Source organism: Lacerta agilis, chromosome 1 (assembly GCF_009819535.1).
Source record: "Lacerta agilis isolate rLacAgi1 chromosome 1, rLacAgi1.pri, whole genome shotgun sequence".
Taxonomy (NCBI): Eukaryota; Metazoa; Chordata; class Lepidosauria; order Squamata; family Lacertidae; genus Lacerta; species Lacerta agilis.
In genome coordinates this window covers 85,241,639-85,267,380 of record NC_046312.1, presented here as the reverse complement: position 1 = coordinate 85,267,380, position 25,742 = coordinate 85,241,639, and positions in this window count along the sequence as shown.

The window sequence follows — 25,742 nt, the reverse complement described above, 5'->3', positions numbered from 1 at the left end:
CCCCATATTGTTTTGACTGGCCCCAATCTGATCTGGGGCTGCCTCAACCTGCTCTGGCTGAATTTCGGGTGGGTTTGGTTTGGGATACAGGATTTGGCCAGAGTGGTTGCCCATTCCTATTATATGGCCTTCTCCAAGATGGAAAGAACTTTGAGCTATATCTATTCATCATCATCATCGTCATCGTCATCATCATGTGTAGCAATGCATGAAAGTTCTGCCTCATGGGCTTGCAGCTTATGGACCTTAATTGAGACCTATGGTTTGCGGCTGCACATTATGAAGGGAAAGGTGTTTTGTAAACAGTTCAGTTTCTTTCCCCTCTTCAAGTATAGAAAACACCTGTAGAGGAAAGTGGGGTCCTGCCTGCTGGCTCTGCGTTGATGAGTTGTGCTTGCTGGATCCACGCCCCAATTTTCGCGTATACATAAAATGAAGAGCATTTAGAAACACAGCTTTATGCACACAGGCTCCCCTTTAAGACACTGCACAAACACAGCGATATCAGGGGGGTGTAGCCAGTGGATGTAGTTCTGATTTCACCTCTACACATTCACTATCTGGAGAGGGCTTAGTTAAATCAGGCAAATCAGTGATAAGCAACAGGCTTCTTATTTGGACTCCCTGCCAACTGGGGAGAAACCTAGTCTACTGGTTGGTAGGCTACTAACCTCGCCTACTGGACAAATTGCCAGGATTTTGTGTGAAAGAGGGAGTGGCAAAAATGGTGTGATTGCTAGCTTTGGGGGTTTTTAAATTTTATTTTGCAGTAAACCTGGATTTATTTTTATTTTTAGTAAGTTTCAGCAAAACCATTGCTCACATTATGCACATACTTAATATTGCATAGCTAATACACGGGCATCAGGGAGTTTATCTCAGCCTCGCAGCAGACTATTTTTATACACTAGTGCATATGATACCACAAGGGGAATGTGAGTAGTTCCTGCCTAACTGGCCGCCTCAGGCTCTGCTGAACCAAAGAAGCTGTGTGGACACACTGACTATTACTGCAGCATCTGTGGGCAGATTGTTCTCACACCACTTTCATGTGTGATGCACTTTGGGCAAAAAAATGGGCCCTGAGCTGAAAGTGACTGTCCTGGAAAGAGGTCTTGGGGTAAATGGTGACTACTTGCTCAATAAAAATATCAGTCCAGTACACACTCAGTCTTCCTCATTGCTGAAGGATGATTTGCAAACCACAACAAGAGGGGTAGACCAGGACCCGACCTGAAGTGCTTGGCAGTGGGTCAGATTCACTTGGTGGGGCTAATGGTGTCTTGCAGAGGAACACGGTGATGGGCAGCTGCTGCTTTTGTCTCTTCAGCTGGTCAGGGAGCATTTGGGTAGCCTCCTGGTCCACAGAAGCAGATTCACCGCTGTTGCTGATGTTCTTCAAATTGAAGCGTCATTTGAAGTGGGCCAGCCAACCGGAGCTGGCTTGAAACTCCTTTGCAGGCTGCTTGAAATGTGCATACAACCTGATAGCCCTCTTGTGCAAGGTGCTGCTGTTGATGGGGATGCACTGGTGGTTCATGTCCTCTAGCCACAAGTTCAAGGCCTCATCCTGTACCTGGCTGGATACCTTTTCAGTTGTAAGTGTGCAGGTACTCATTGCCCCAATGCCCAGATTTTTTTAATGGCACAAATGCTGGATTCATTCCTTCCAGACATGAGTGCCAGAGCACACACACTCATGCCAACCAGTAAACAGTCCAGCACTCTCAAGTTCTCCTCCAGCGTGGGCACCACTCACTGCTTCTTGGGTTTGTCATCACACAAGGAAGACAATGAGGCCTTCTCATTGGTGCCCATGTTGGTGCCCACCCTGTGGAACGCCCTCCTATCAGATGTCAAGGAAATAAACAACTGTTTGACTTTTAGAAGACATCTGAAGGCAGCCCTGTTTAGGGACGTTTATAATATTTGATGTTTTATTCTGTTTTTAATCTGTTGGGAGCTGCCCAGAGTAGCTGGGGAAACCCAGCCAGATGGGTGGGGTATTAATAATATCAATAACAATAAATTATTATTATTATTATTATTATTATTATTGCCTATACTGCAGCAGAGTTGGAAATTATGTAGAAAAGGAGAAACTCCCTTGCAAGGAGAGGTTACAATGTTTAGGACTTTTTAGTTTCGAAAATAAGACAAGGAAGACAGGGGAAGAGACATGATAGATATACCAGTTTATAAAATTAAGTGTGATTTGGAGAAAGTGGGTAGGGGATAGTTTTTCTCCCTCTCTCATAATGCCAGAACCCAGGGTCACCCAATGCAGCTGGCAGACCAAAGGAAGTGTTTCTTCACACAGGGCGTAGTTTAACGATGGAATTCACAACCACAAGATGTGATGATGGTCACCAACTGAGATGATTTTAAAAGAGGAACCCATGAATACTTTGTGGAAGATGTGGTGGTCCTTCACATGGGAAATGTAGTCGGAAATAAGTAGAGTGCATCCCACATGGGGTGGGTGGCTCTTCTCTGCGTGAAGCCATGGATTAAAGGCAAGAGAACATGATGGGGAAGGGCAAGGAACTGGAGGATGAAAGGACCAATGATGCATAAGCGGGGTTATGGCCTTGAAGATGCATAAGCGGGGTTATGGCCTTGAAGATGAAAGCAGGGAGCACTAATGGGATGCAGGATGAGAGTGGGTGCTGATGCAGGAACTGAAGATGTGGTCTTTGTGTTGGCTGGCCTTCAGGTTCCGGCCCCACATCTCTCCACCCCCTCTGTGCACTTTTGAAAGAGACCTCACGAGCAGCACAGCTGCCTTCTGTCACAAGGACAAGAGGGAACTGGAGAAATTCTGCACAGTGGTCGGGTAAATTTCTCTGTTTATTCAGATGGCCTCTCCGTGGCAAGTATTTTGGGGATGATGGATGCTTGTCCCAGTCTCTGGACAATATCCATTTCCTGGGAGGGATCACCTGATTTCATGATCTCCGGACAGTCTCTGAGGTCGTAAACAGCTGTCTCATTTATTTCTTTTTAAAAGGCATTTGCTTTACTGTTAAAAAAAAAAAGCAAAAAAAAGCTGGGTCATAAGACTGAAATATATCAAAGGTCAAGAGAGCATCATGGGAAAGAGGATGCATTGAATTCAAGTCAGTTGTATTCTGTTGTATAGTGAGATTCTCTCCTTGGGTGAATGTAAAATTGTGACATTTGTGGCCCACCCTCAAAGCTGAGTTGAGTTGTGAGTTGAAAGTAAATGGGATGTTTCAAACATGTAAATTGTCTCTGAGTCTCAGTAGAAATGTGGTCAAGTATAGGTAGATGCCCACAAGATTCTACAAGCAGCAGTAATAGCCACCAGCCTGGATGGTTTTGAAAGCTTAGACAAATTCATGGAGGATTAAGCAATCTTTTACCTCCGCTGTCAGAGGTAAAATACCAGCTGCAGGGAATCACAACTGGGGAGAACAGAGTTGCTCTCAGGACCTGCTTGCAGACTTCCCACTAACATCTTCTGGGAAGAAGAGAATGCAGAACTAGATGGGCCTTTGGCCTCATCCATCAGAGTTCTTATGTTCTTATGCAAAGTCTCCACCACATTGTCCCGCCTGACCTCGTGGAACACCCTCCCAACTGATGTCAAATAGATAAGCAACTATATGATTTTTAGAAGATATCTGAAGGCAGCCCTGTACAGGGAGGTTCTTAATGTTTGAAGTTTTATTATGTTTTTAATATTTTGGGAGCCTCCCAGAGTGGCTGGGGCAACCCAGTCAGATGGGTGGAACAACAATAACAACAACAATAATCACCATACGCATAAAGGAGAAATGAAAACACTATATCAAAATTGCTTGGTGCTTGTTGTGATGTCCCATGGTTAGGGCTCACGTATTAGGGAACTGCACAAGGCAGGACTCTTTCAAGGGTAGCTCTTTCAGAATGGCAGCAGATGGTAGAAACCTTTGTGACAGCACTTCCATGTCCCAAAGAGGATAAATGGAGGTAAAGAAAGGCTAAGAAACAAGCAAGGCACCAGAACAGGAGTGAGTGGTGCTGGGAGAGGGATCCCACTGGTTTGGGGTTGGCTGTGAAGCATGGTTGAGGGTTGAAAACAGCAGCTCATCAGCACATGATGTTCACTGAAGAACAGAGAGGGAAGCAAGCCGAGAGATGAACTCCAGCAGCAAGAGTTGTGGCCTTATGAAATCACATGGTAAACATGCTGCAGGGAAAGATAGTGCATGTGATTCTTAGGAAATAATCCTTCCACAACCACATATTTGGGTAACATACATTCATGAGTATGATGATCAGGACTGATCCATCACCATGCTGCCTTAAGAGACAATTCTCCTGCAATCTAACATCCTGTCTCCAATTATGACCATTCCTAATGCCTCAAATGAAGGGTGTTGGGAAGGAGATCTCTGTGATTTTGGCCCCATGTGCACTACATATTTAAAGCAGTGTCATACCACTTTAAACATTCATGGCTTTCCTGAAAGAATCCTGGGAACTGTAATTTATTAATGGGGCTGAGGATTTTTAGGACAGCTCTCAGCATCTGTCACAAACTCCAGTTCCCAGGATAATTGGGGGGAAGCCATGTCTGTTCAGAAATGACATGCTACTGCTTTGTAGTGAATTAAGATTGCCGGAAGAAATATCAACAACCTCAGATATGCAGATGACACAAATTTGATGGCAGAAAGTGAGCAGGAATTAAAGAACCTCTTAATGAGGATGAAAGAGGAGAGCACAAAATATGCTCTGAAGCTCAACATCAAAAAAACTAAGATCATCGCCACTGGTCCCATCACCTCCTGGCAAATAGAAGGAGAAGAAATGGAGGCAGTGAGATATTTTACATTCTTGGGATCCATGATCACTGCAGATTGTTGACAGCAGTCACGAAATTAAAAGACGCCTACTTCTTGGGAGAAAAGCGATGACAAACCTAGACAGCATCTTAAAAAGCAGAGACATCACCTTGCCGACAAAGGTCTGTATAGTTAAAGCTATGGATTTCCCAGTAGTGATGTATGGAAGTGAGAGCTGGATCATAAAGAAGGCTGATTGCCGAAGAATTGATGCTTTTGAATTATGGTGCTGGAGGAGACTCTTGAGACTGCAAGAAAACCACACTTATCCATTCTGAAGGAAATCAGCTCTGAGTGCTCATTGGAAGGACAGATCCTGAAGCCGAGGCTCCAATACTTCAGCCACCTCATGGGAAGAGAAGACTCCCTGGAAAAGACCCTGATGTTGGGAAAGATTGAGGGCACAAGGAGAAGGGGATGACAGGGGACAAGATGGTTGGTCAGTGTTCTCAAAGCTACCAACATGAGTCTGACCAAACTGCAGGAGGCAGTGGAAGACAGGAGTGCCTGGCGTGCTCTGGTCCATGGGGTCACGAAGAGTCAAACACGACTAAACAACCAAACAACAACAACAACAACAACAACAACTGCTTCTTAGTACAGATGGGATCTTCGTTACAGTGCTTACTTTAGAAGGCAATAGAACATACAACAAAACGATCATTACCAGATATAACTGAGCTGGTGATTTACTTGCAAAACACACTTTGAGGATATTTGGAAGCCAGACATCCTAATTAAATAGCACTGATTGTTGACTTTCTTATAACTGACTCATTAGAAGAGAACCTCCTGACAGATGAACACCATGTTATTATTACAACTGAAACAACTTCATAAAGATGTTTTCCTGGCTTCTTTATAAAAGACATCAAAATAGGCCACCTTGTGTTAGAGCTTAAAGATGTAATAATGACATAAACGACAACAGCTCCTTCCGGCATACTTCCTGGAGGCATTATGTTTTCATGAGCTCACCATCAGTTCATCTCTGCTCCTGATAGCAACAGATGGTGACTCATGTCATGCGAAGAGTCAAATTCTGTGACTCCAGCTTTAGGGCTATTTCTTGTTAAAGCATCAATTACATAATCTATGGGTGGGGTGGAATGCCCAGTAAAATAATATGAGATTATTAGGTCTCCCCCTCCTTTGGGAAAAAAAAAAAAAACCAATGTCAAAGGGGTGGAAATAGTTTCTTGTTGGCAGAATCTTTTCTTTGTTTCCAAAAAATCTCTTCACCAGGAGTAGCCAATGTGGTGCCCTCCAGCGGTTGTTGGTTTACAACTCCTGTTAACCTTGACCATTGACCATGCTGGTTGTGGTTTTAAGGGTTTTGGAGTCCAACAGCATTTGGAGAGCATCCTGGAAGGGAGCCCTTCTCAAATGAATGGCATTCAGGGATGTTTGTGTGCATGTTTCACCTTTACTGTTATGTGACTGGTCATATTTACATTATATTTTTAAACCATTCCCTGAAGACTTTCCTTTCCCAATGGCTGGCTTATCCACATGCATTACATAGATTTTGTACATGTGAAAAAATGCAGCAGCCAGCAAGTTGATCTCTCTCTCTCTCTCTCTCTCTCTCTCTCTCTCTCTCTCTCACACACACACACACACACACACACACACACAACTTACTGCATATTAAATATTGTACGTGTATGTGCCTATGTAGGCTCTGCTCATGTGATCCATTCACTCAACTTTTTGGCAGACAAAGCATGGGAGGGACATCTGTTTGCAAACTCGTTAGGCCCTGGTTGATATTAACGGTTCAACATGTGGTTGGGAAGTGCTCTCATGCCTGAGGCTCACTAGCACACTCTACCACATGTGCATTGTACATGCCAGGTTGGTGTGCGAACTGGCCCCTAGAAATAGCTATTCAATCGTTGAGGCATTGCAACTATATTCACTTTTCAGTAATGAATCACATCAGGTCACAGTGACCTTCAATGTGGTACTAGGAAAAGAGAAGCAGGGGAGTGGAATGTATGACCCCCTCCAGCTGTTGTCAGATTACAGCTTTCATCATCCCTGACCACTGACCATGCTGGATGGGGCTGATGTGAGTTGGAGTCTAACATCTGGAGGGCCACACGTTCCCTATCCCTGCTTTAAAAGGTCAAAGGATCTTGGATTGCAACCTTAGAAAAGCATGCAAAAGAAGGTTGCAAAGCTGCAGACCGGGAATTATTTTGTTACCAAGAAGATAATGAAATAAAGCAGCTGTCAAAGGGGATTGAGTGATAGTGGGTGGCTCCAAGTAGCATCTAGTTTTTATTAATCACCATCTGAAGAGTCTAAGTCCTCTTTAGGAAAACATGCTTTCCAGGTTGCAAATGAAATGGCTGTTTTGGAGATAATGTTTAATAAATTAACTGGAAGGTACATGCATTATGTAAAACAAGTATACGGGAGAGGGGAAGTATATGTCAAATTATGCGCAATATTGGGAAGCAATGTGCATGCTGCTTTTCACAGTTAGGAGAAAGGAGATCTTCAAGCAATTCCTGACTCCTGTGCAAACATGTTGCTTGAAGACCTCCATTCTCCTACCGGTAACTGTGAAAAGCAGTATGCACAGAGACTTTTGCCTGCACAACTGAACTTCCTGTCCCTCTTCCAGAGCCCCACTAAGTTTGTTCTGGGTTTACCCACAACTCTGCAGAGCAGATCTGTCTGGGGAGAACATGAGGCATATGTTGAGAGAGAAGGGGGGGTGTTCCCTTGTGCTAACAGAATGAATACATTGGATACTAATCAACGAGAACCTCGGGCAGCAACTCCTTTGCGCTGCCCATTCATACAGAATGTGTCCATGTGTGTGATTGACGTTTATATTATTTAGTTATTTAGAAGAAGAAGAAGAAGAAGAAGAAGAAGAAGAAGAAGAAGAAGAAGAAGAGGAGGAGGAGGAGTTTGGATTTGATATCCCGCTTTATCACTACCCGAAGGAGTCTCAAAGCGGCTAACATTCTCCTTTCCCTTCCTCCCCGACAACAAACACTCTGTGAGGTGAGTGGAGCTGAGAGACTTCAAAGAAGTGTGACTAGCCCAAGGTCACCCAGCAGCTGCATGTGGAGGAGCGGAGACACGAACTCGGTTCACCAGATTATGAGTCTACCGCTCTTAACCACTACACCACACTGGCTCTGCATTTACTGCATTTATAGCCCACCTTTTTCTCCAAGGAGCTCAAGTTGGCATATGTAGTTCTCCTTCTCATTTAATCCCCACAGCAACCCTGCAAGGTAGGTTAGGCGAGAGGCAACAACTGGCCTAGTGAGCTTCACGGCTGAGTGGGAATTTGAACCCTGCACTCTGACCACTATACCATACTGGCTCTCATTGATGCATGCTATAAGTCTGAATGGGGATAAATTCCTTTGACCAAATATAGTTCTCCATCAGGTATTGAGCATAAGCACAAAATTATCTCCTACTGAAGCTTTGACCCAAGTAAAATGAGTTGTGCACCAACATCCTGTTCTCACAGTGGCTAACCAGAAGGACACAAGCAGGACATGAGTGCAACAGTATACTGCCCACCTGTGACCCCAATGTTAGTGCAGAACAGGGATGGGGAACCTGTGACCTGCCAGATCTTGTTGTACTCCTGTTCACCTCAGCTATCTTGGGCAATAGCCGGCGATGATGGGGTTGTAGTCCAGCAAGATTCAGAGAGCCGTACATCCTCTCTGGAATAGGAGTATACAAAAGTTTGAATTAACACAAAACTCTTCATTATGTACAGTACTGTGTTAGATAGATCAATGGCCTGACTTGGTATGAGGCAAATTCCAATGTTCTTAGGGATTAAGAGGAAAATATTCAGCATCTACATTCTTGGAAACTTCTGTTTTGACTTGTACTTTGCTAAGATGCTGGCATCATTCAAGATCTTTTATCCTCTAAATTTGTTTAGATTTCCCCCCTTCTTCTTTTTGGCATTGTTCTCTTTTTCCACACAGCATGACCTTACTTGACTCACTTGCTGTGAAGGCCATGTCCAAACCTCTCAATCAGTGCAAGAAAAACCTAACACAAATTGTCCCTTGTGGAAGCCATTAACTCACACTCATCCAGCACTGAGACTTGACCTCATTACTCCATCTCCCCTTTCTTCCATCTCGCAGTGAGTTCACTCATTGTGCACTCAACTGGTATTTGCTTTCCAAGTGGAAAAGTGGCTGGGTCTCCAGCAGACTCCAGTAATAACCATCCACTGGTGCCATGCTTTCCCCCGGTCAACACCCATCATGCTTCATGGTCATTGTTATGAAACCTGCGAGCTCTTTAACACGTGGCTTAGTCTTGCATGGTGGATGCAAGGAATGAGCGAAAACAAATAAGAATTCTGTGCAGAGTAAACCAGCATGCCTCTAGTCAAGCATACAGTGTAAATGCCACACTCTGCTTTAAAAGGTACATGTATCAGGCATCTTTATGGCACAGCCTAGTAAGTAATGTTTGTTTCAAAATAAAATGGAAAAGTTATCTTGTAGTTTTCAGGAAATTCTGTGCCTTTCTACTCAGATGTGAGCTTACAGGCACCGTTTAAAGTGGTAGCAATTACCCTTAAAACCACAAATGCCTCAGAAACCACCTTCTCCCATACCACTCAGCCCACTCCCTGACATACAAATGAGACATACTTCTTTCTGTTCCACCTAGAGTGGAAGCATGGTTAATAACAACAAAAGATAGAGCCTTCTCAGTGGCTGCACCAATGCTGCAGAACACCTTGCCCAAGGAAGTGGAATGAACCCTCTGTGGCTGCCTTTTGCTAGCTGATAAAAGATAGATCATTGCCCGCTAAGTGTCTGCTGTAAAGATCATGTTTGATATGTGGTCTCTGACTCTTGTATTTTAATGTTGCATTTTAACATTGCGTTTTATGTCATTGTGATTTTAAATTGTTGTAAGCCACCTTGAGTAGTGCATAAATGCTAGGAGGGCAAGATAGACATTTCTATATAAAATAAGTAGGTAAGTTTCACTGACTTCAGTGGGGCTAATTTTATTGAAAAAATATTTATATACCACTATGTCATTAAAAAAAAATCAAAGCTGCTTAGAGCAATAAAACATAAAATCATACACTAGGGTTGCCATATTTTAAAAAGTCCTGTAAAGTTGTTGAGCTTTTGTTCTTTTTGAAACCCACCAAAATTGTTGAGCTTGGGGAAACTTTCCCCCAAAATAGTGATTTTAAGCTTCTGGGACTGTTTCCGCTGTTTTTTCCATCGTGTTGCCATACATCCAGATTTTCCCTGACATTTTGCCTATTTGTCTAAATCCCCCCCATGCCATTTTTACACCCGAAAACCAGGACATGTGAGGAATTTTCCTGAAGTATGGCGAGCCTAAAAATATATGCAAAAGTTAAAAATGACATCCATTGACCATGGTGGAAATATGTGTTCTTAAGTGCTTGCATAGGCCTGGTAGAATAGAAAAGTTTTCTATCGGACCCCCGAGCTGTCTGAAGGCAATCCTGTTTAGGGAAGTTTTTTAAAAAAATGTTTACTGTTTTTTTTTTGTTTTTTTATAAGTTGGAAGCTGCCAAAAATGACTGGGGCAACCCACTGAGATGTGTGGGGTATAAATAGTTAAATTATCATTATTGTCCCTATTTCCATCGGAGAAATGTTGGAGGGTATGGATTTTAAACCTGTGAGCAGCCAGGGTCACACTGCCTCGTAGGAAACCTTCTGGGGGGGGGCACATTCCAGTGGTGGGCAGGGCCAGAGGCAAAAGTGGGCGGAGCAACAGCTGCAAACAGAAGACTACATTCCATCCATCTTGCCATCCATTCAGCATTTGGTGTAATTACAGTTCAGTGACACATTCCAGCCAGGTGAAGGCACTCAAGGATGAGACAGAGCAGCACTGGAGACAAATGTCACCTGGAGGGGGTGGTGGTCTGGAGAGAGTACCAAGAGTCTGACAGAAAAGGTTTGGAGGGCTGCATTTGGCCCGCAGTTATAAGTGAAAGCCATCTATTGTTTTGGAAACACATCAAACCCTTACAAATGCTTCTTATTTGGAGTTCACTGAAAGCACTGTGTGTTGGTGTGGACGTGTAACAATGCACATGTTGTGTAACCCGTTCTGCTCTGGCTTGACATCTTGTTCAAATAAACACTGGGCCAGTCTCGAGGTTCAGTTGTGTTATTCTTAGCATAGATTTCTTTTTCTCAGGATGGCACAGTGCTCCCAGGCTGGTAGCCTGCCTGTAAGGTCTGCTGCTAATGAAGTACACGTTTCTGTGAAATGGTAGCTCCTCTCACAAATATCCATTACAAGGAAATATTCTCCAGGGAGTTCTTGCCACTAGCCCCCATCCTCAGCCAGGTAAGGACTATGTAAAATTAGCTCCTGTATAATAGTATCGATTAAAGCTTTGGATTGGGTTTACAATACCTAGCATTAAAAAATCTAGGTTTGTGTGCCATAATCTTTTCCTGAAACTGTATCCAGATGGGGCGGTTACGTTGCCCTATCGCCCCTGAAATCTTTTGTTTGAGACCAAATATGTCAAAATGGGTGATGGCTGGTCCAGTCACACACCTTAGGACATGTCTGCTCATACAGAAGTTTTAGTGATAAAGTAGCTAGTTAGTAGCACTGCTGAAAGTGACCTGATTTGGGTCTCCTCTTAACACACGTGCAACTGGCACATGCTAGATGGGAAGGGAGGAAAACGAGATGGGAGTAATTAAAGAAAAGACCAATGAATGAAACAGAGGGACAGAGGGCCTGTGTGATGGTGAACAATCAGTAGCATCACACTAGCCTTCAACTAAAATTAAAATCAGATGTGGGTGAAGCAAAGGCAAACCCTTGACTGATCCCCCACATTTCCTGGCTGTTGGAGGACAGAGATGTGCAGGCTACATGGCCCATCTCTCCCCCCCCCCAAAAAAACCCTCCTAACTTGTGCAGTATAAGAACACTGCCCTCCAGTGTTAAAGCAAGATTCACTTGCCAGTCCAGTTGGCTCTGTACATCTTGTCCTTCACTTCAGGCAGCAAAATGTCTTGGGAAGGCCCTGGCTGAAACATATGAGAAGGAACTGCAGGATGAAAGCAGGGCTCCAATCAGAGGAGAGAACTTCCAAAGACCTGTTCACAAAACTGAGTCAATGACTGTGAGAGTGTTGCTGATCAGACCCACCTTACAGCTGGCCATGTGCTGCTTCCCAGCTGAATGTTGATAGAATCCAAAGAGCTTCCTGGCCGTTTTGGCAGTCCGTGACAGCTTCAGAGACATTGGAGGCTGGACCTCCTGCACCAATAAAGTACAATGACCTCCAGATTACAGCGAGTTGTCTGGCTTTGTGTTCTTTCATCACTGTCAGAATTGTAAAGCTGGTGCAAAATTCTGCACAGAATGAAAGCAGCAACATTTTCCGCAAGAACAAGGAGGAGTTTGGGGAGCTGCAGGTTGGGAGGAGAGAAGTGATTCCAGGCTCAGACAGTCAGGACCAAATTGCACTAAATAAATTCAGATCCTGATGTGTTTGAGCAGCATAGATTCTGGGCAAACGTGCATATGAAGGATAAGAAAAGCTGAGTGTGAAACAGAGGAAAACAAGAGGCAGTGCTGAAATATCTCACACAAGGCTCTGGGCATTCCTAGATTGTCACTGGGTTTCACCTCTCAGTGGAAGTTAATTGTGGATTTGGAGGTTCTTTGTCAGGTAAAACATCTGAGCCATTTCAAGTGAAGGCAAAAAAATATTTTTGCAAGCGACATTTCTTTGATTTGGGTCTTTACATCCCTTGTTTGAGTGGCCCTCTCCTTTGAACACCTGAACCAACCTGTGAGTCTCCATACACTGTGAGACATCATATCCCATCGCACTCTACCCCAACAGTTCCCACCATCCCTGACCATTCATCACGCTGGTTGAGGTTGGTGGGAGTTTTGAGTCCAGCAAACCCCAGAAGTCTGCAAGCCTCCCACCCCCCATTTTAAGGGCAAGCTTAAGCTACAAAAGAGTTAGTACAACATCGTTTTAAATTTCACTCCCTAGATAAATATGGGGTGGTGGTTAGGGTCCGGGGGCCCGTCGGTGTCAATCCTAGGTTAAGTGTTTTGCAGGAAAGCTCTCCTTTCTCATGACGTGCTGTGAAAGCCAAAATGCTTTCCTCACCACCAACAACTGCCTTTCATTCTGTGGTTAGTGTGGAGCTCCAAAGATTGTTCTGCCAGGGTCGTTGCCATCACGGCTGGATTGGGGCGGTTTGGAAGCTCAGTGAACTTTGCGGCCACTTTGGTATAATTCTAAAGGATTGTTTTACAGGGGGATGAGTCATGTTATTGGTGGAGCAAAAGGGGAGGGGGGGAGCAAGAAAAGAAACAACTGACCCCGGGGACTGTGTGACGAGAGCAGCCTAAGCAGTGCACCACCCTCTAATAACACAGAGACTCGGGCGAGGGTGAGGGCCAGCCAAGATAAATGGATTGCATCAACTCAGTGGATATTGTCTTATTATATCAAAGCTTTCCTTCCTCTTAATGAAAGCTGTAAAAGCATCTCCCTTTCATCACTTGAGCTCCCACAGTCCGGCTCATGCACCTTCGGCCTGAGAGGTGGTTGGGAGAGCGACAAAATGGGCAGGAGGGGAAATGGAAGAGATGGGTCTTCCCAGGAAGTCTAAACACCCATCCTTATGCTGAATTTGACTTTTTTTGTTTCCCACAGTGCTTCCACTTTCACATGTCAGAAAAAGAGAGAGCAGGACAAAAGGTCTGACGTTACAGGGAGCCCAGAAAAGGTCAAGCAACAGGTGAGGATTGGACAAATTCATGGAGGATAAGGCTATCAGTGTCTACTAGCCGTCTTTTTTATTTAACCAATGCTGCCCCTGGGAACGAGGCTGGACCGTAATGTAGCACGCTTCTCATTCAAACACTTTTACTGGATAGCAGTAGCTGATGGACTGCAGTCAACCACTGTTTCAAGCAGTGGAGAACTTTTTTTATCCTTACTACAGCCTTGTGGGGTAAGTTAGGCTGAGAGCACACAACTGGTGCAAGGTCACCCCGGAACTTTATGGCTGAGTGGGGATTTGAATCTGGGTCTCCCCATTCTAGTCCAATACTCTAACAAATATGCCACACTGGCGCTTATAGAGGTATGCCTCTATGTCCCCCCACTCCCCAAAGCCAAGGTCTGGCAACACAAGGGTTTCCCAAACTTGGGTCTCCAGCTGTTTTTGGACTACAATTCCCATCATCCCTGACCACTGGTCCTGCTAGCTAGGGATGATGGGGACTGTGGTCCCAAAACAGCTGGAGGCCCAAGTTTGGCATACCCTGGGCTACACTATCTTCACCTCAAAAACCATTGAAAGAAGCTGAGCTGTTCTGCAACTTACCGGTTGTTGTTGTTGTTGTTCAGTCGTTCAGTCATGTCCGACTCTTCGTGACCCCATGGACCAGAGCACGCCAGACACACCTATCCTTCACTGCCTCTCGCAGTTTGGCCAAACTCATGTTACTTACCTTTAGTGAGGGCTAAAGGTGGGGGCTAAAGGAGTAAAATTCAACAAGCAGAAATCACCTAACATAGAGTGAAGAGATTATCAGGAAAAAAATATTTTCTGAGAAGTTTTCTGAGAATTTTCTTGTTGAGGATCTTGCTGAACTGCTGAATAATTCCAGATGCTCAGCCCCAGATAATAATTGCTCACTACCTACAATTTCACTGTGTACAAACAGGATAAAGTATAGGTGAAGGTACCCCTGACCATTAGGTCCAGTTGCAAATGACTCTGGGGTTGCGGTGATCATATCGCTCTATACGCCGAGGGAGCCAACGTTTGTCTGCAGACAGCTTCTGGGTCATGTGGCCAGCATAACTAAGCTGCTTCTGGCGAACCAGAGCAGCACATGGAAACGCCGTTTACCTTCCTGCCGGAGAAGTACCTATTTATCTACTTGCACTTTGACGTGCTTTCAAACTGCTAGGTTGGCAGGAGCAGGGACCAAACAATGGGGATTAGAACCACTGACCTTCTGATTGGCAAGCCCTGTGTACAAATAGGATAGTCGATTTCAAATGCAACTGAAAATCTAAGCCAGTATGTTTTAATATTGCTGAAGGAAGCAATGAGCTTGGCACCTCTTCCTTCCAACCCTTTCTCTTCAATCCCTGGATGCTCGAGGATTTTGTTTGGTCCGCAATTCTAAGTGAACTGTCCACTTCCCAGACTAAATAGGTGGATCAAATGCAGTTATAATTCAGTTTCCCTGAATATTACAGGACAGGCTCTTGGCTCCAAAGAAACCCATACCAAAAATGTATACGAAAGTGCATATTTATAGGAGGACGCATATTTCAGGGCAAAAAATGCATATTTTGTGGGGGAAATAAATTAACAACAATGGAAGCTTTCGTGCATTTGAAAACCAAATTGCAGATTAGTGTGGAAACAGGAGGGAATGGACTTATGTGAAACTGGCATGGGCCAGAGAATGGCTGATCCATCCATCCCAACATAGCTCATTGCTTTAAGAGTTCAAGAATCCTTCATCCTGTTCCCACAGTAGCCAATGAGATGCCTCTGGGAAACCCACAAGCAGAATGTTAGTACATACTATGCATTGCCCTCTCTCTCCAGCTGTGATTCCCAGGGACTATCATTCAGTGGCACATTGCCTCTGACAGAGGAAGCCTACTGTAGTTTCCCCCTCATCCACCAAGAAGAACTAACAATATAGAGTCAGAAGAGAATTTGTATTATTGAACTGTTGGAGAATTTGCCCATTTTACCACTCAGAAACAGTGTGGCAACTGTCCTGCTTGCAGAGGCTTGAAGTTTCTTCTATTGTGCAAGCCTCTGCATGTTTTACTCAGAAGGAAGTACAGGCAACCCCCGGTTTTTGTGGGGGTTGCATTCTTGGCACATGCATGCATTAGCAGAGCTTGCATAAGCCTGCCCTGCCCCATGACGCCACATTCTGCCCCCATTCTGCCCTCTTCCATGTACAAAGCGACCCACAGATCAGCAGTCACACATCAATTAAATGTGCTCAAAATTGCCGTTGCCTGTACTAATGTGTTCAGTGAGGCTTACTCCCAGGAGAGTGTGCATAGCATAGTCTTGTTAACCATTTAGCACATGATGCAGAAGTGCCAACCAACCTGGTCACTACACCTCCACCCACCACACCATGCTTTATTATGCCTTTACTGCTATTACTTACTCTCTACCACAGCCTATTTCCTGAATAGGTCCTGAAGGTTGGTGGTTCGAATCCCTGTGATGGAGTGAGCTCCCATTGCTCTGTCCCAGCTTCTGCCAACCTAGCAGTTCGAAAGCATACCAGTGCAGGTAGATAAATAGGTACCACTGTTGCGGGAAGGTAAACGGCATTTCCATACGCTTTGGCACTCGTCACAGTCCTCCATGCGCCAGAAGTGGTTTAGTCATGATGGCCACATGACCCAGAAAGCTGTCTGTGGACAAACGCCAGCTCCCTTGGCCTGAAAGCGCGATGAGCGCCACAACCTCATAGTCACCTTTGATTGGACTTACGCGTCCAGGGGTCCTTTACCCTTTTTAAAAAATTTATTTCCTGAATGTTGCTGCCCCACTCTGCCCCTTGCTTCTTGTACATTGATTTTAGTCCTGGTCAACCCCAATAAAACTGCCATTTCCAGTGTCTTTTTTTTTGGGGGGGGGGCATGGATAGGGTAAGTGGTGGAACCATGAAAGTTTTAATCCTGTTTAAATGTGTCATGCTTGCTTGCTTGCTTGTTTTAAAAGAGAAGCAAGACACTTTTAAAATCTAGAGAATTGTCCATTTGAGTGGAGATCTTTGGGAGTGTCAGTTGCCGCAGGAAATATATCCACCCTAGAAATGAACCTCAAGATGCCGTGGGCCCATTCTAGTAACAGCTCAGCACTGAGAAAGCTATCACTGTTAGGTAGAGCTGACCTAGGAAGTGACCTGCCATGGCATGTTGAATCTTTCAGCTTTCAAATTTGAAAAAAATGGCAGCTGCTAAAAAGTTGTAACATGACTTGTGAATTCAAAAGATATTTTGGTTAAATAAATATAATTTAGTTTTGCTTTGTAAGTAAAATGTGTGTAAAATGACACGCAGCATAGGGAAAGGAATAGACAAGTCAGCAGGGTCAGGAGATGAAGGCATACAAAGCAAAACTGGGCAGATTTTTACACATCTGAAATTCTGTTCAAGAATCTCTGGGGCTGAACATAATTAGCAGACTAAGCTAAAGACAAATTTGTGCTCCAAATTTTTAGGCGCTGGTCCACTCATAAGGTTGCCTTCTGTGTCTGAGCTGGCCTGCCAGAAGGGCATCTTTCGCAAGATCTGCATTTGTTTCAGAGGATGAAAAACCCACACCTTGAATAACGCTAAATCTCAGCAAGCTGCAGGTGCTGAGATGTCATCACAGTTAAAATATTCCATAAGGAAAGGTTTTGTTTTGAGAGTGTGCTTTGATATTCTACAGAAACCATACAATCTGGAAACAACAAATCACTTCATTGCACAATTTCTACTCCATCCCTGCTATTCTGTATGCCCAGTTTATCCTGCTCTGCCAACAAGGAATCACCTCTTACCCTTTGCCCGGCCTCCTGCTTTCTTGCCACCTCACTTTGAGCCAATTTGCATGTGGGCGGGGGGAGGAATGCACCCTCCTGGGACTGCTCCATCCATTCCAGGAAACAGGTGGGAGTTTGCATAATAAAATTATCTCCCATTTTTAAAAACAAACAATCCAGCAACCCCTGCCCACCCCCACCCCCATCCATGGAAAGCCTACAGTATTTTAAAAACAGTTCCCCACTTGATGTGTTAGTTGTTTTAAGCTTGGGGTTTTGTCAGGCGGAATAATCAATGCAGTTCCCTCCTGATGCTGTAGTAGACTACAGCTCCAGTCATCCATGACCACTGATCATGTTGGCTACAGCTGATGGGAGTTGTAGTCCAGAACATCTGATGGGCACAGCATTGGCTATCCCTGATATACAGGAACATTCCAACATGCAAGCAGCCATGACTTGACTTGCTGAAAAGTGGCGCAGTCATTCCTGGCAGGGGGGGCGGCAGGCGTTGGGGCATGTGCTTTTCCAAAATATGGAGAATGACTTGTGTTTTCATCTCCACTTTGGGTCCAAGTCAGTCCTTGCCTCCTGTGTTAACACTCCTGAATTTGCTGTTGGAAACACTTATTCCTTAAAGGTACAGGTAAAGGGACCCCTGACCATTAGGTCCAGTCGTGGACGACTCTGGGGTTGCGGCACTCATCTCGCTTTACTGGCTGAGGGAGCCAGCGTGCAGCTTCCAGGTCATGTGGCCAGCATGACTAAGCCACTTCTGGCGAACCAGAGCAGCGCACGGAAACACCGTTTACCTTCCCGCCAGAGCGGTACCTATTTATCTACTTGCACTGTGTGCTTTCGAACTGCTAGGTTGGCAGGAGGAGGGACCGAGCAACGGGAGCTCACCCCGTCGCAGGGATTCGAACCGCCGGCCTTCTGATTGGCAAGCCCTAGGCTCAGTGGTTTAGACCACAGCGCCACCCGCATCCCACATCCACCAGCTTCCCACATATTCCTTATTCCTTGGGCTGGTGCATTTACCTATCTTCCTGTCGATGGATGCTGGACAGTGTCCTGCACACCTGTGCAAGAGAGATGCTGCCTGCGCCAGGCCCCCAAGGCATCCATCGCACCACAGCTGTGCATTTGCAGTTTTTAGAATTTGGAACTGGAGAGAGATAAAAAACAGTTACGTTAGATTGCTTCTTTGAGTGCCAGTATATAGAGCAGATTGCCCATACTTTTCAATGTGAGAAAAGGCTGACAGACAGCAACAAAACCAAGTGCCCTCGGGGAATTGTGTCGCTTCTCCTCAGACAGGCCATTCCCACAGTTTCCACTCAGCAACATAGGCAACTTGTTTGGAGAAGCCAAACAACATTGTTTGCCTTCATAGGATAAACAATTTACCCTGCCCCTTTGAAACGGCCGTATTCATGGTTTTAATTGCCAGTTTACAAAAATTTCCACAGCATGCAACAAAATGACTTGACGGAGCCCAGCTCAGCATTCTGCTTATTCTTAAAATGGAGTGTGTGCCCAGTGTTGACAGATAATCTTTTCGAAACAGCTCCGCGAGAGGCTGTTCATGCACTAGGGAAGGGGCAATGGAAGCATCTTTAATTCCCCTTCTGCAATGTGTATAGGAAGATGCATGGCTCTCACTTACAATGTGCTCCATGGGATGTTTTGTGAGTTCCTCGCTTCCCATCTTGTGCATTTCTGATTTTTCTCACTTCTTTGTAATGCGCCCGCCCTCACCTAAGTAGAGCCTAAAGTTGTTAACTCAGCAACTAAGAAATGCTGGGAAATATTCCCTGTGGGGAAACCAGTCACACTCACCTAAATCCACCTCTGCCTGGAATAGCCACATGGGGGATTCCAGGTGACTTGGGATCACACCGCTAATAGGCTAAAATCCCAAAACTGTGCAGCCTACCTATCTGATTTTTAGTTATTTCTATGTTTCTATCCCACAACATAGCTTTAGAAAGGTCCCCAGGGCAGCTACCTAACAATACCACTGAGGTGGGGGCGAGGGAGAAACAAAATGAGATAAAGCAAGAGAAGGCAATGTAAATCTATGTGTGGAGACATTGCCAAAATAATCATAAGAGATAGAGTTATGTTTCAAGCAGTTCCAAAAATATGTCTGAAAGGGAGTGAACAGTCTCAACTCTGACTATGCATTCTAAATATAAGCACATTTCTCATTATTGCCTCTTATTAATTTAAATTTAGTCACTTTCTTGCAACTGTGACTCAAAGTGATTTACAATATTTTAAGCAAAAAAACAGACACATACATACATTAAAAAGGGAAAGGGAAAGGGAAAACTGCTTCCAAACTGGTCTGCTCCAGCATGATATCCAGCTTTATTTAAACCAGAAACATCAAGTCAAAGCATTTCACTTCCAGGATTCTGTGGCCTGTATCAAAGCATCTCCGTTCTGTGTACGCAGGTAGTACGGGGATCACTCACTATAGGAAGTTGCTTATCACAACCTTCTCCCTACTTCCTGCACAGTGCACACCTACTGCAATGTGGCGCATGGCGTAGATGTGTGTTAGATGGGTCTCTGACATGGAGGCATCTGCTCAGTTTCTCTTCACTCCCTGCCTGCCTGCCTGCCCGCCCGCCCCACTTCATCTGAGATGGCTGGAGTCTTTCTGCAAACTCCTCTTTGTCAGAATGGAGGCACCTCTGCCGTGCAATTTTTCATTTCCTTTTCGCACTTCAAAAGAGGCTTTTGACTCCTTGAGACACCTCATAAAAGAGATTTCCACTCTAAGGACATTCAGAAAGGAAGCCCACGCTCCACCATAATCCCCCCCCCGCCCCATGCCTTGTTCGGTCCTTAAACTCTGAACTTATAAATATATAAATAGGCCCCACGTTATTGGACAAGGCCCAGAGGAGGGCAAGTTTGGGGGTTGGGGGGGGGAAGGGAGGGTGACTGAACAAACGAGGCCCGCGGCACTTGTAAGATGTAATGCCTTGATTTGGTCCACTTGGCTGCACCAGGTAGAACAGGAAGAAGGGGCTCAGTATTCCCAGCAAGGGGGTTTGCTACACGCCTCGAACATTTCCTTTCAAAAAAAACCCCCGACAGTGGTGCAGTCTTTGGTTACAAGCTGCCGTGCCCTGCGTGCCCGCCAAAAGAGGCACACTGGAATAAAAGCACAGCTGCAAAAATACAGGGCTGGGCCACTCATGCTAGCACAGAAGGCATGGGTGGGGAGGAGGGAGTTTCTTCCCTCAGCAATGAAAAGGCACCATGCCAACTTGCCTTACCCTCTCCCCCCCCCTACACTCCTGCCTTTGGGCAAGCTCTGCTCCCCCCTCCCCTTCTTCTCCCTCATCCAAGGTATTTTGTTTTTGAAGTCATTTTGCCTCCAAATTCTTCCCCTGACAGTATTAATCTTCCACCTGCCAGCCCATGAATAGACCTTTCTTTTTGTGTCTGGAATAGGTTGCCAAGGGAAAGGAATCGAGGAAGGGAGGAGAAGAAGCCTGTGTTACAGGTGGGGCAAGGAGGTGTTGGCTGCCCTCACTTGGAGCTATATAAAAATCCTCAGCTGAGCCCCCCCCCCAACTCCATTGCCACAAGGGCCAGCTGTGGTGAGCACCCCAATCCTACAAAACAACCCCCTTCAGAGGGTCTGAGGTGTTGCTTGCCAACCTGGAGGCAACTCAATAGAAATGTCTCTTTTAAAAAAATGTACATAATACATTAGCCTGAAATTGTATGGAGAGGGGAGGGAGGCACTAGCAAAACAGGAAGCAAAGAAATGTTCATGAAGTGGCGAGAGCACGTGGGTGCTGGCATGTTCTGGATGCACCAGCTTCAATATAGAATCTTAGGCCTCCAGTCTGAATGAATGGCTGGATCAAGCTGGGTTATCAGATATGCAAACACCAGGTCGGTGATTCTCTCTCAAGTACTAGATCTTCTCAGTCTAGTGCACTGCTTCTATCACAGAGATGTGAGGAAGTACAGGGGCCAAGTTATGTTGCTGTCTGAGATAAGGAACAAGATTCACCCACCCCTTCCATTTACAAAAGCTGCCTAGGCTGGTGGTTGAATCTACTTCAGTTTATCTAAAGGCAGCAAGCTGGTTTGGGGGTGGGGGCAGGCTGCATGGCACACATGTTTCTATCCTTTAAGAGAACTCAGGAGTAACAGCCTCATTGAAGGGTAGTTTTTAAGCAGAGGTTGGATGGCCATCTGACATGGATGCTTTAGCTAAGTTTCCTGCCTTCCAAGGGGTTGGACTTGATGACCCTCATAGTCCCTTCCAACTCTACAATTCTTTGATTCTACGCTGCCACCCCAACTATCTGCTGCCTGAGGCAACCACTCTGTCTAATGGCAGTGCCGGCTTTGACAAGTTAATCCTAGAACGAATACTAGGAGGGGTGGTGCAAGGAGTTTCTGCATGAAGATTACCTAGGATAGGGCAGCCAAACTTTTCATACCAAGTGGGCCACAAGAATACTTCAAATTGAACATGAGGACCGCTCACTATCTTGTCATGTGAGGGCAGGGAGTGAGCTCAAAATCTGGCACATACGCTGCCATCTTGCTGCCTTCCCAAAGCCAGCTAAGTGAGGGGCTGGGCTTTGGGAAGAAGATGTGAGGCTCTGGAAGGTTCCTAGAGCCCTCCTAACTCCTTCCTATAGTTGAGAAAGTGCTAACTAGATTTTGGGAAGGAGGAGCGAGGACTCTGGGACTCTGTCAGAGCCTTCATGTCTCATTCACAAAGCCCAGTGCCTCATTTACCTGGCTTTGAGAAGGCAGTGTGAGGGCTGGGGGGGCATCAAATGTTGCTGAGGGCCACCAGAAAGGTATTAAGGGCCATATGTGGCCCTTGGGCCATATGTTGGACCACCCTGACCTAGAAAAAGAGTTTTAAGGGTGCTGGGGATTGTAGCTCTGTGAAATGTAGGGGGAATGGGCTTGATAAACATACAGTGTGTCCGTAGCCTCTGTCATATACAAGACACAGTAGGGGATTGCTCTTGACATTGTCTAGGAGGAAGTTAAATGCACTGGGTGGGTGGTAAAATGGGAAGAGGAGACCTGGGGAAAGTGAAAAGTATTATTAAGAACCCATCAGGTCCAGCATCCTGTCCCCACAGTGGCCAGCCAGATGCCTCAGGGAAGACCATGAGCAGCAGATGAGCACAACAGCACACTCCCAGGCAGAGAGTGCATCTTGGCAAGCACAGCACAGCATTCCGATGGACGCTTTATTGGCCTTTAATAATCATCAATGAAGACGGCTCTTTTTTGATGCTGCAGAAGGCAGATGGAGACTATGTGCTGATGCAAGCAGCTGGCAACATTACAGGAACTGAGGAGCAACTGATGAACAAGATTGGGTTTGATAGTGAGGAACAGAAAGACAACTCTTAAGAAAGGAGCCAGGAGCTTGTGATACAGTTGGGATAGCTGTGTGCGTTTATTTTCACTGGGAGTAGAGCGCTGTCCCTTACATTCATAAAAGGTGATGGATGACTTTGATGGAGATGATGACATTAATTAGCAGCAGCAGAGATTTACCATGGCGTGCACATAGTCGTCTATAACATACAGAGGCAGCAAGGGGAACTTTCACCCCTCTTTCTCTTCCCCATATTTCTGATTTATTCAGGGTGTTGGCAACTTGCCAAGTGGTTATGTGTGCACTATGATGAGGTCATCCTTGGTAAGTGGTTCTCTGGAATTACCCAAGAAAGCCTCTGTCCCTGTGGGAGCTCTCTGAGTATCTTCAGGGCTCCATGGAGCACTGAACTCGACTGATAGCTTCCAAGTAAGACAGACGGGTCTTGATGGTGGCAGGGGTGGGGGAGATTCCAGGATTAGGTGCAGTCAAAAAAGATGCACCCAGGTCACAGGTACTATACCTCTAACAGATGTGCAGTTACAGGGTGTGAAACAGCTCAGGCTGCTCATGGTAGACTGCTTCTGTCCGTCTCCCTCCCTCCCTCGCTCCTTCCACCCCACTTCTCTCTCTCTGTCTGGCTGCTGACACAATGAAGCCTAAGTTAGGGATGCTTAAAGAATTTGATATTTGTGAATTCTGATATGAACTGACATGATCTGCAACCCCCCGCCCTCCAACTTATCCACTGGCTTTTGTGCTTCCCGAGTTTTCTGACGATGTTTACAGCACACACATTTACACACAGTATCAAAGTATTGAAGTACTGTAGAAATATGATTTTTTTAAAAAAGCGTGATAAAATGTCTTTCAAAATGCATATTTATGAATATATATTTAAGTATCCTGTTAAGTCAATGTGGTGGTGGTTTTTAACGTTCACTGATCTATGCCAAAATGGGACAAAGCAGACTTAGGGGTGAACACATGTAAAAAAAGGCCACAGGCTGGAAATATATATACTGATTCGCTCACCCCTAATGTACCAGCCTCAACTGCATTGCTATCTTTCCCTACTCTGAAAAGTAAATAGGGTGTGGAGGACTCCCTGGTCCTGAATGGGGTAACTGTGCCCCTGAAGGACTAGGTGTGCAGCTGTTTGTGGAGGCGCAGGTCAATTCTGTGTCCAGGGCAGCTGTCTACCAGCTCCATCTGGTATGCAGGATGAGACCCTACCTGCCCGCAGACTGTCTCACCAAGTGGTGCATGCTATGGTTTTCTCCTGCTTGGACTACTGCAATGTGCTCTATGTGGGGCTACCTTTGAAGGTGACTCGGAAACTACAACTAATCCAGAATGCAGCAGCTAGACTGGTGACTGGGAGTGGCGGCTGGGACCATATAACACCAGTCCTGAAAGACCTACATTGGCTCCCAATACTTTTCCGAGCACAATTCAAAGTGTTGGTGCTGACTTTTAAAGCCCTAAATAGCCTCGGCCCAGTATACCTGAAGGAGTGTCTCTACTCCCATTGTTATGCCCAGACACTGAGGTCCAGCTCTGAGGGCCTTCTGGCAGCTCCCTCACTGCGAGATGTGAGGTTACAGGGAACCAGGCAGAGGGCCTTCTTGGTGGTGGTGCCCGCCCTGTGGAATGCCCTCCCATCAGATGTCAAGGAAACAAATAACTATCTGACTTTTAGAAGACATCTGAAAGCAGCCCTGTTTAGGGAAGTTTTTAATGTTTGATGTTTTATTCTGTTTTTAATGTGTTGGGAGTCGCCCAGATTGGCTGGGGAAGCCCAGCCGGATGGGCAGGGTATAAATATATTATTATTATTATTATTATTATTATTATTATTATTATTATTTACATGAAAGGAGAAGTTGAAAGAGTGAAGGCTCAGCTTAATTCTGTCAGATGCTACTTTTACCTTTGGGAAAGTAGAGAGTGTATTCAAGCGCTTTCTCTGTCTCTCTGTAGGAGCTGATCTGGGGGGAGGGGGGGAGAGAAAAGTGACTAGAAGGGGTTCTGCTCAAAGCACTCCTTCCAAAATCTGTATGTGCCTTTAAGGTTGTTGCTCCCTACTGCAGAGGTCAATTTCTAGGTGTGGGGAAAAGTTTACGTCTGCCTTGAAGTTATTGTCATTTGGCAAGGAAGCCCTGTCTCATAATTCCAGATATATGAGGGTGCACTTGGGTTAAACTAGAATCCATGGGACTTACTTCTAAGTAAATCTGCGTACGTGCGAGTTGCCAGTCACCATGAAGGCCAAGTATTTTGGCTTAAAGAGTTGTCCAGTAAGTTGATACAGTTGTACACAAAGATTGACTCTCTTGCTCTTTTCCTCCCTCTCTTGCCTCGGAAAGCCAAATTGTTTCACAAGACCCAAAGCCCTTCCCAACCAGAAAATCTCCCTGTGGTTCTATTTGACATTCCTATCATTTTAACAACAGGGAGCCTGATTTCATTCTGCTCCTAGTAGAAAAAAAGAAAGGGAAAGAAGGAAAAAGGTTTTGTTAAACTTACGCTTGCTAGAAAGAAAGAGCCAGTGCATTGCATCCCACAGATCAGCCTATCTTTGTATGGTCACCAATTACTGCAACAGAATGTGATGATGGTCACTAGCTTAGATGAGAGAGAGAGAGAGAGAGAGAGAGGGAGGTTGTGACCAATTAGGGGATGATAGATCTATCAATGACTGTTAACTATGATAGCTAAATGGAATTGCCATGTTCAGCAGTAGTATAGTGCTGCTGCATGCCATACATGTAGCCTTGAATACACTGCATGAATAATATAGCCTTCCTGCACTAATCAGAGGCTTTGAACCATAGGACCATAGAATTGTAGAGTTGGAAGGTGTGGAGAACTAGCCCAATGCCAGGTAGGGGTTAACT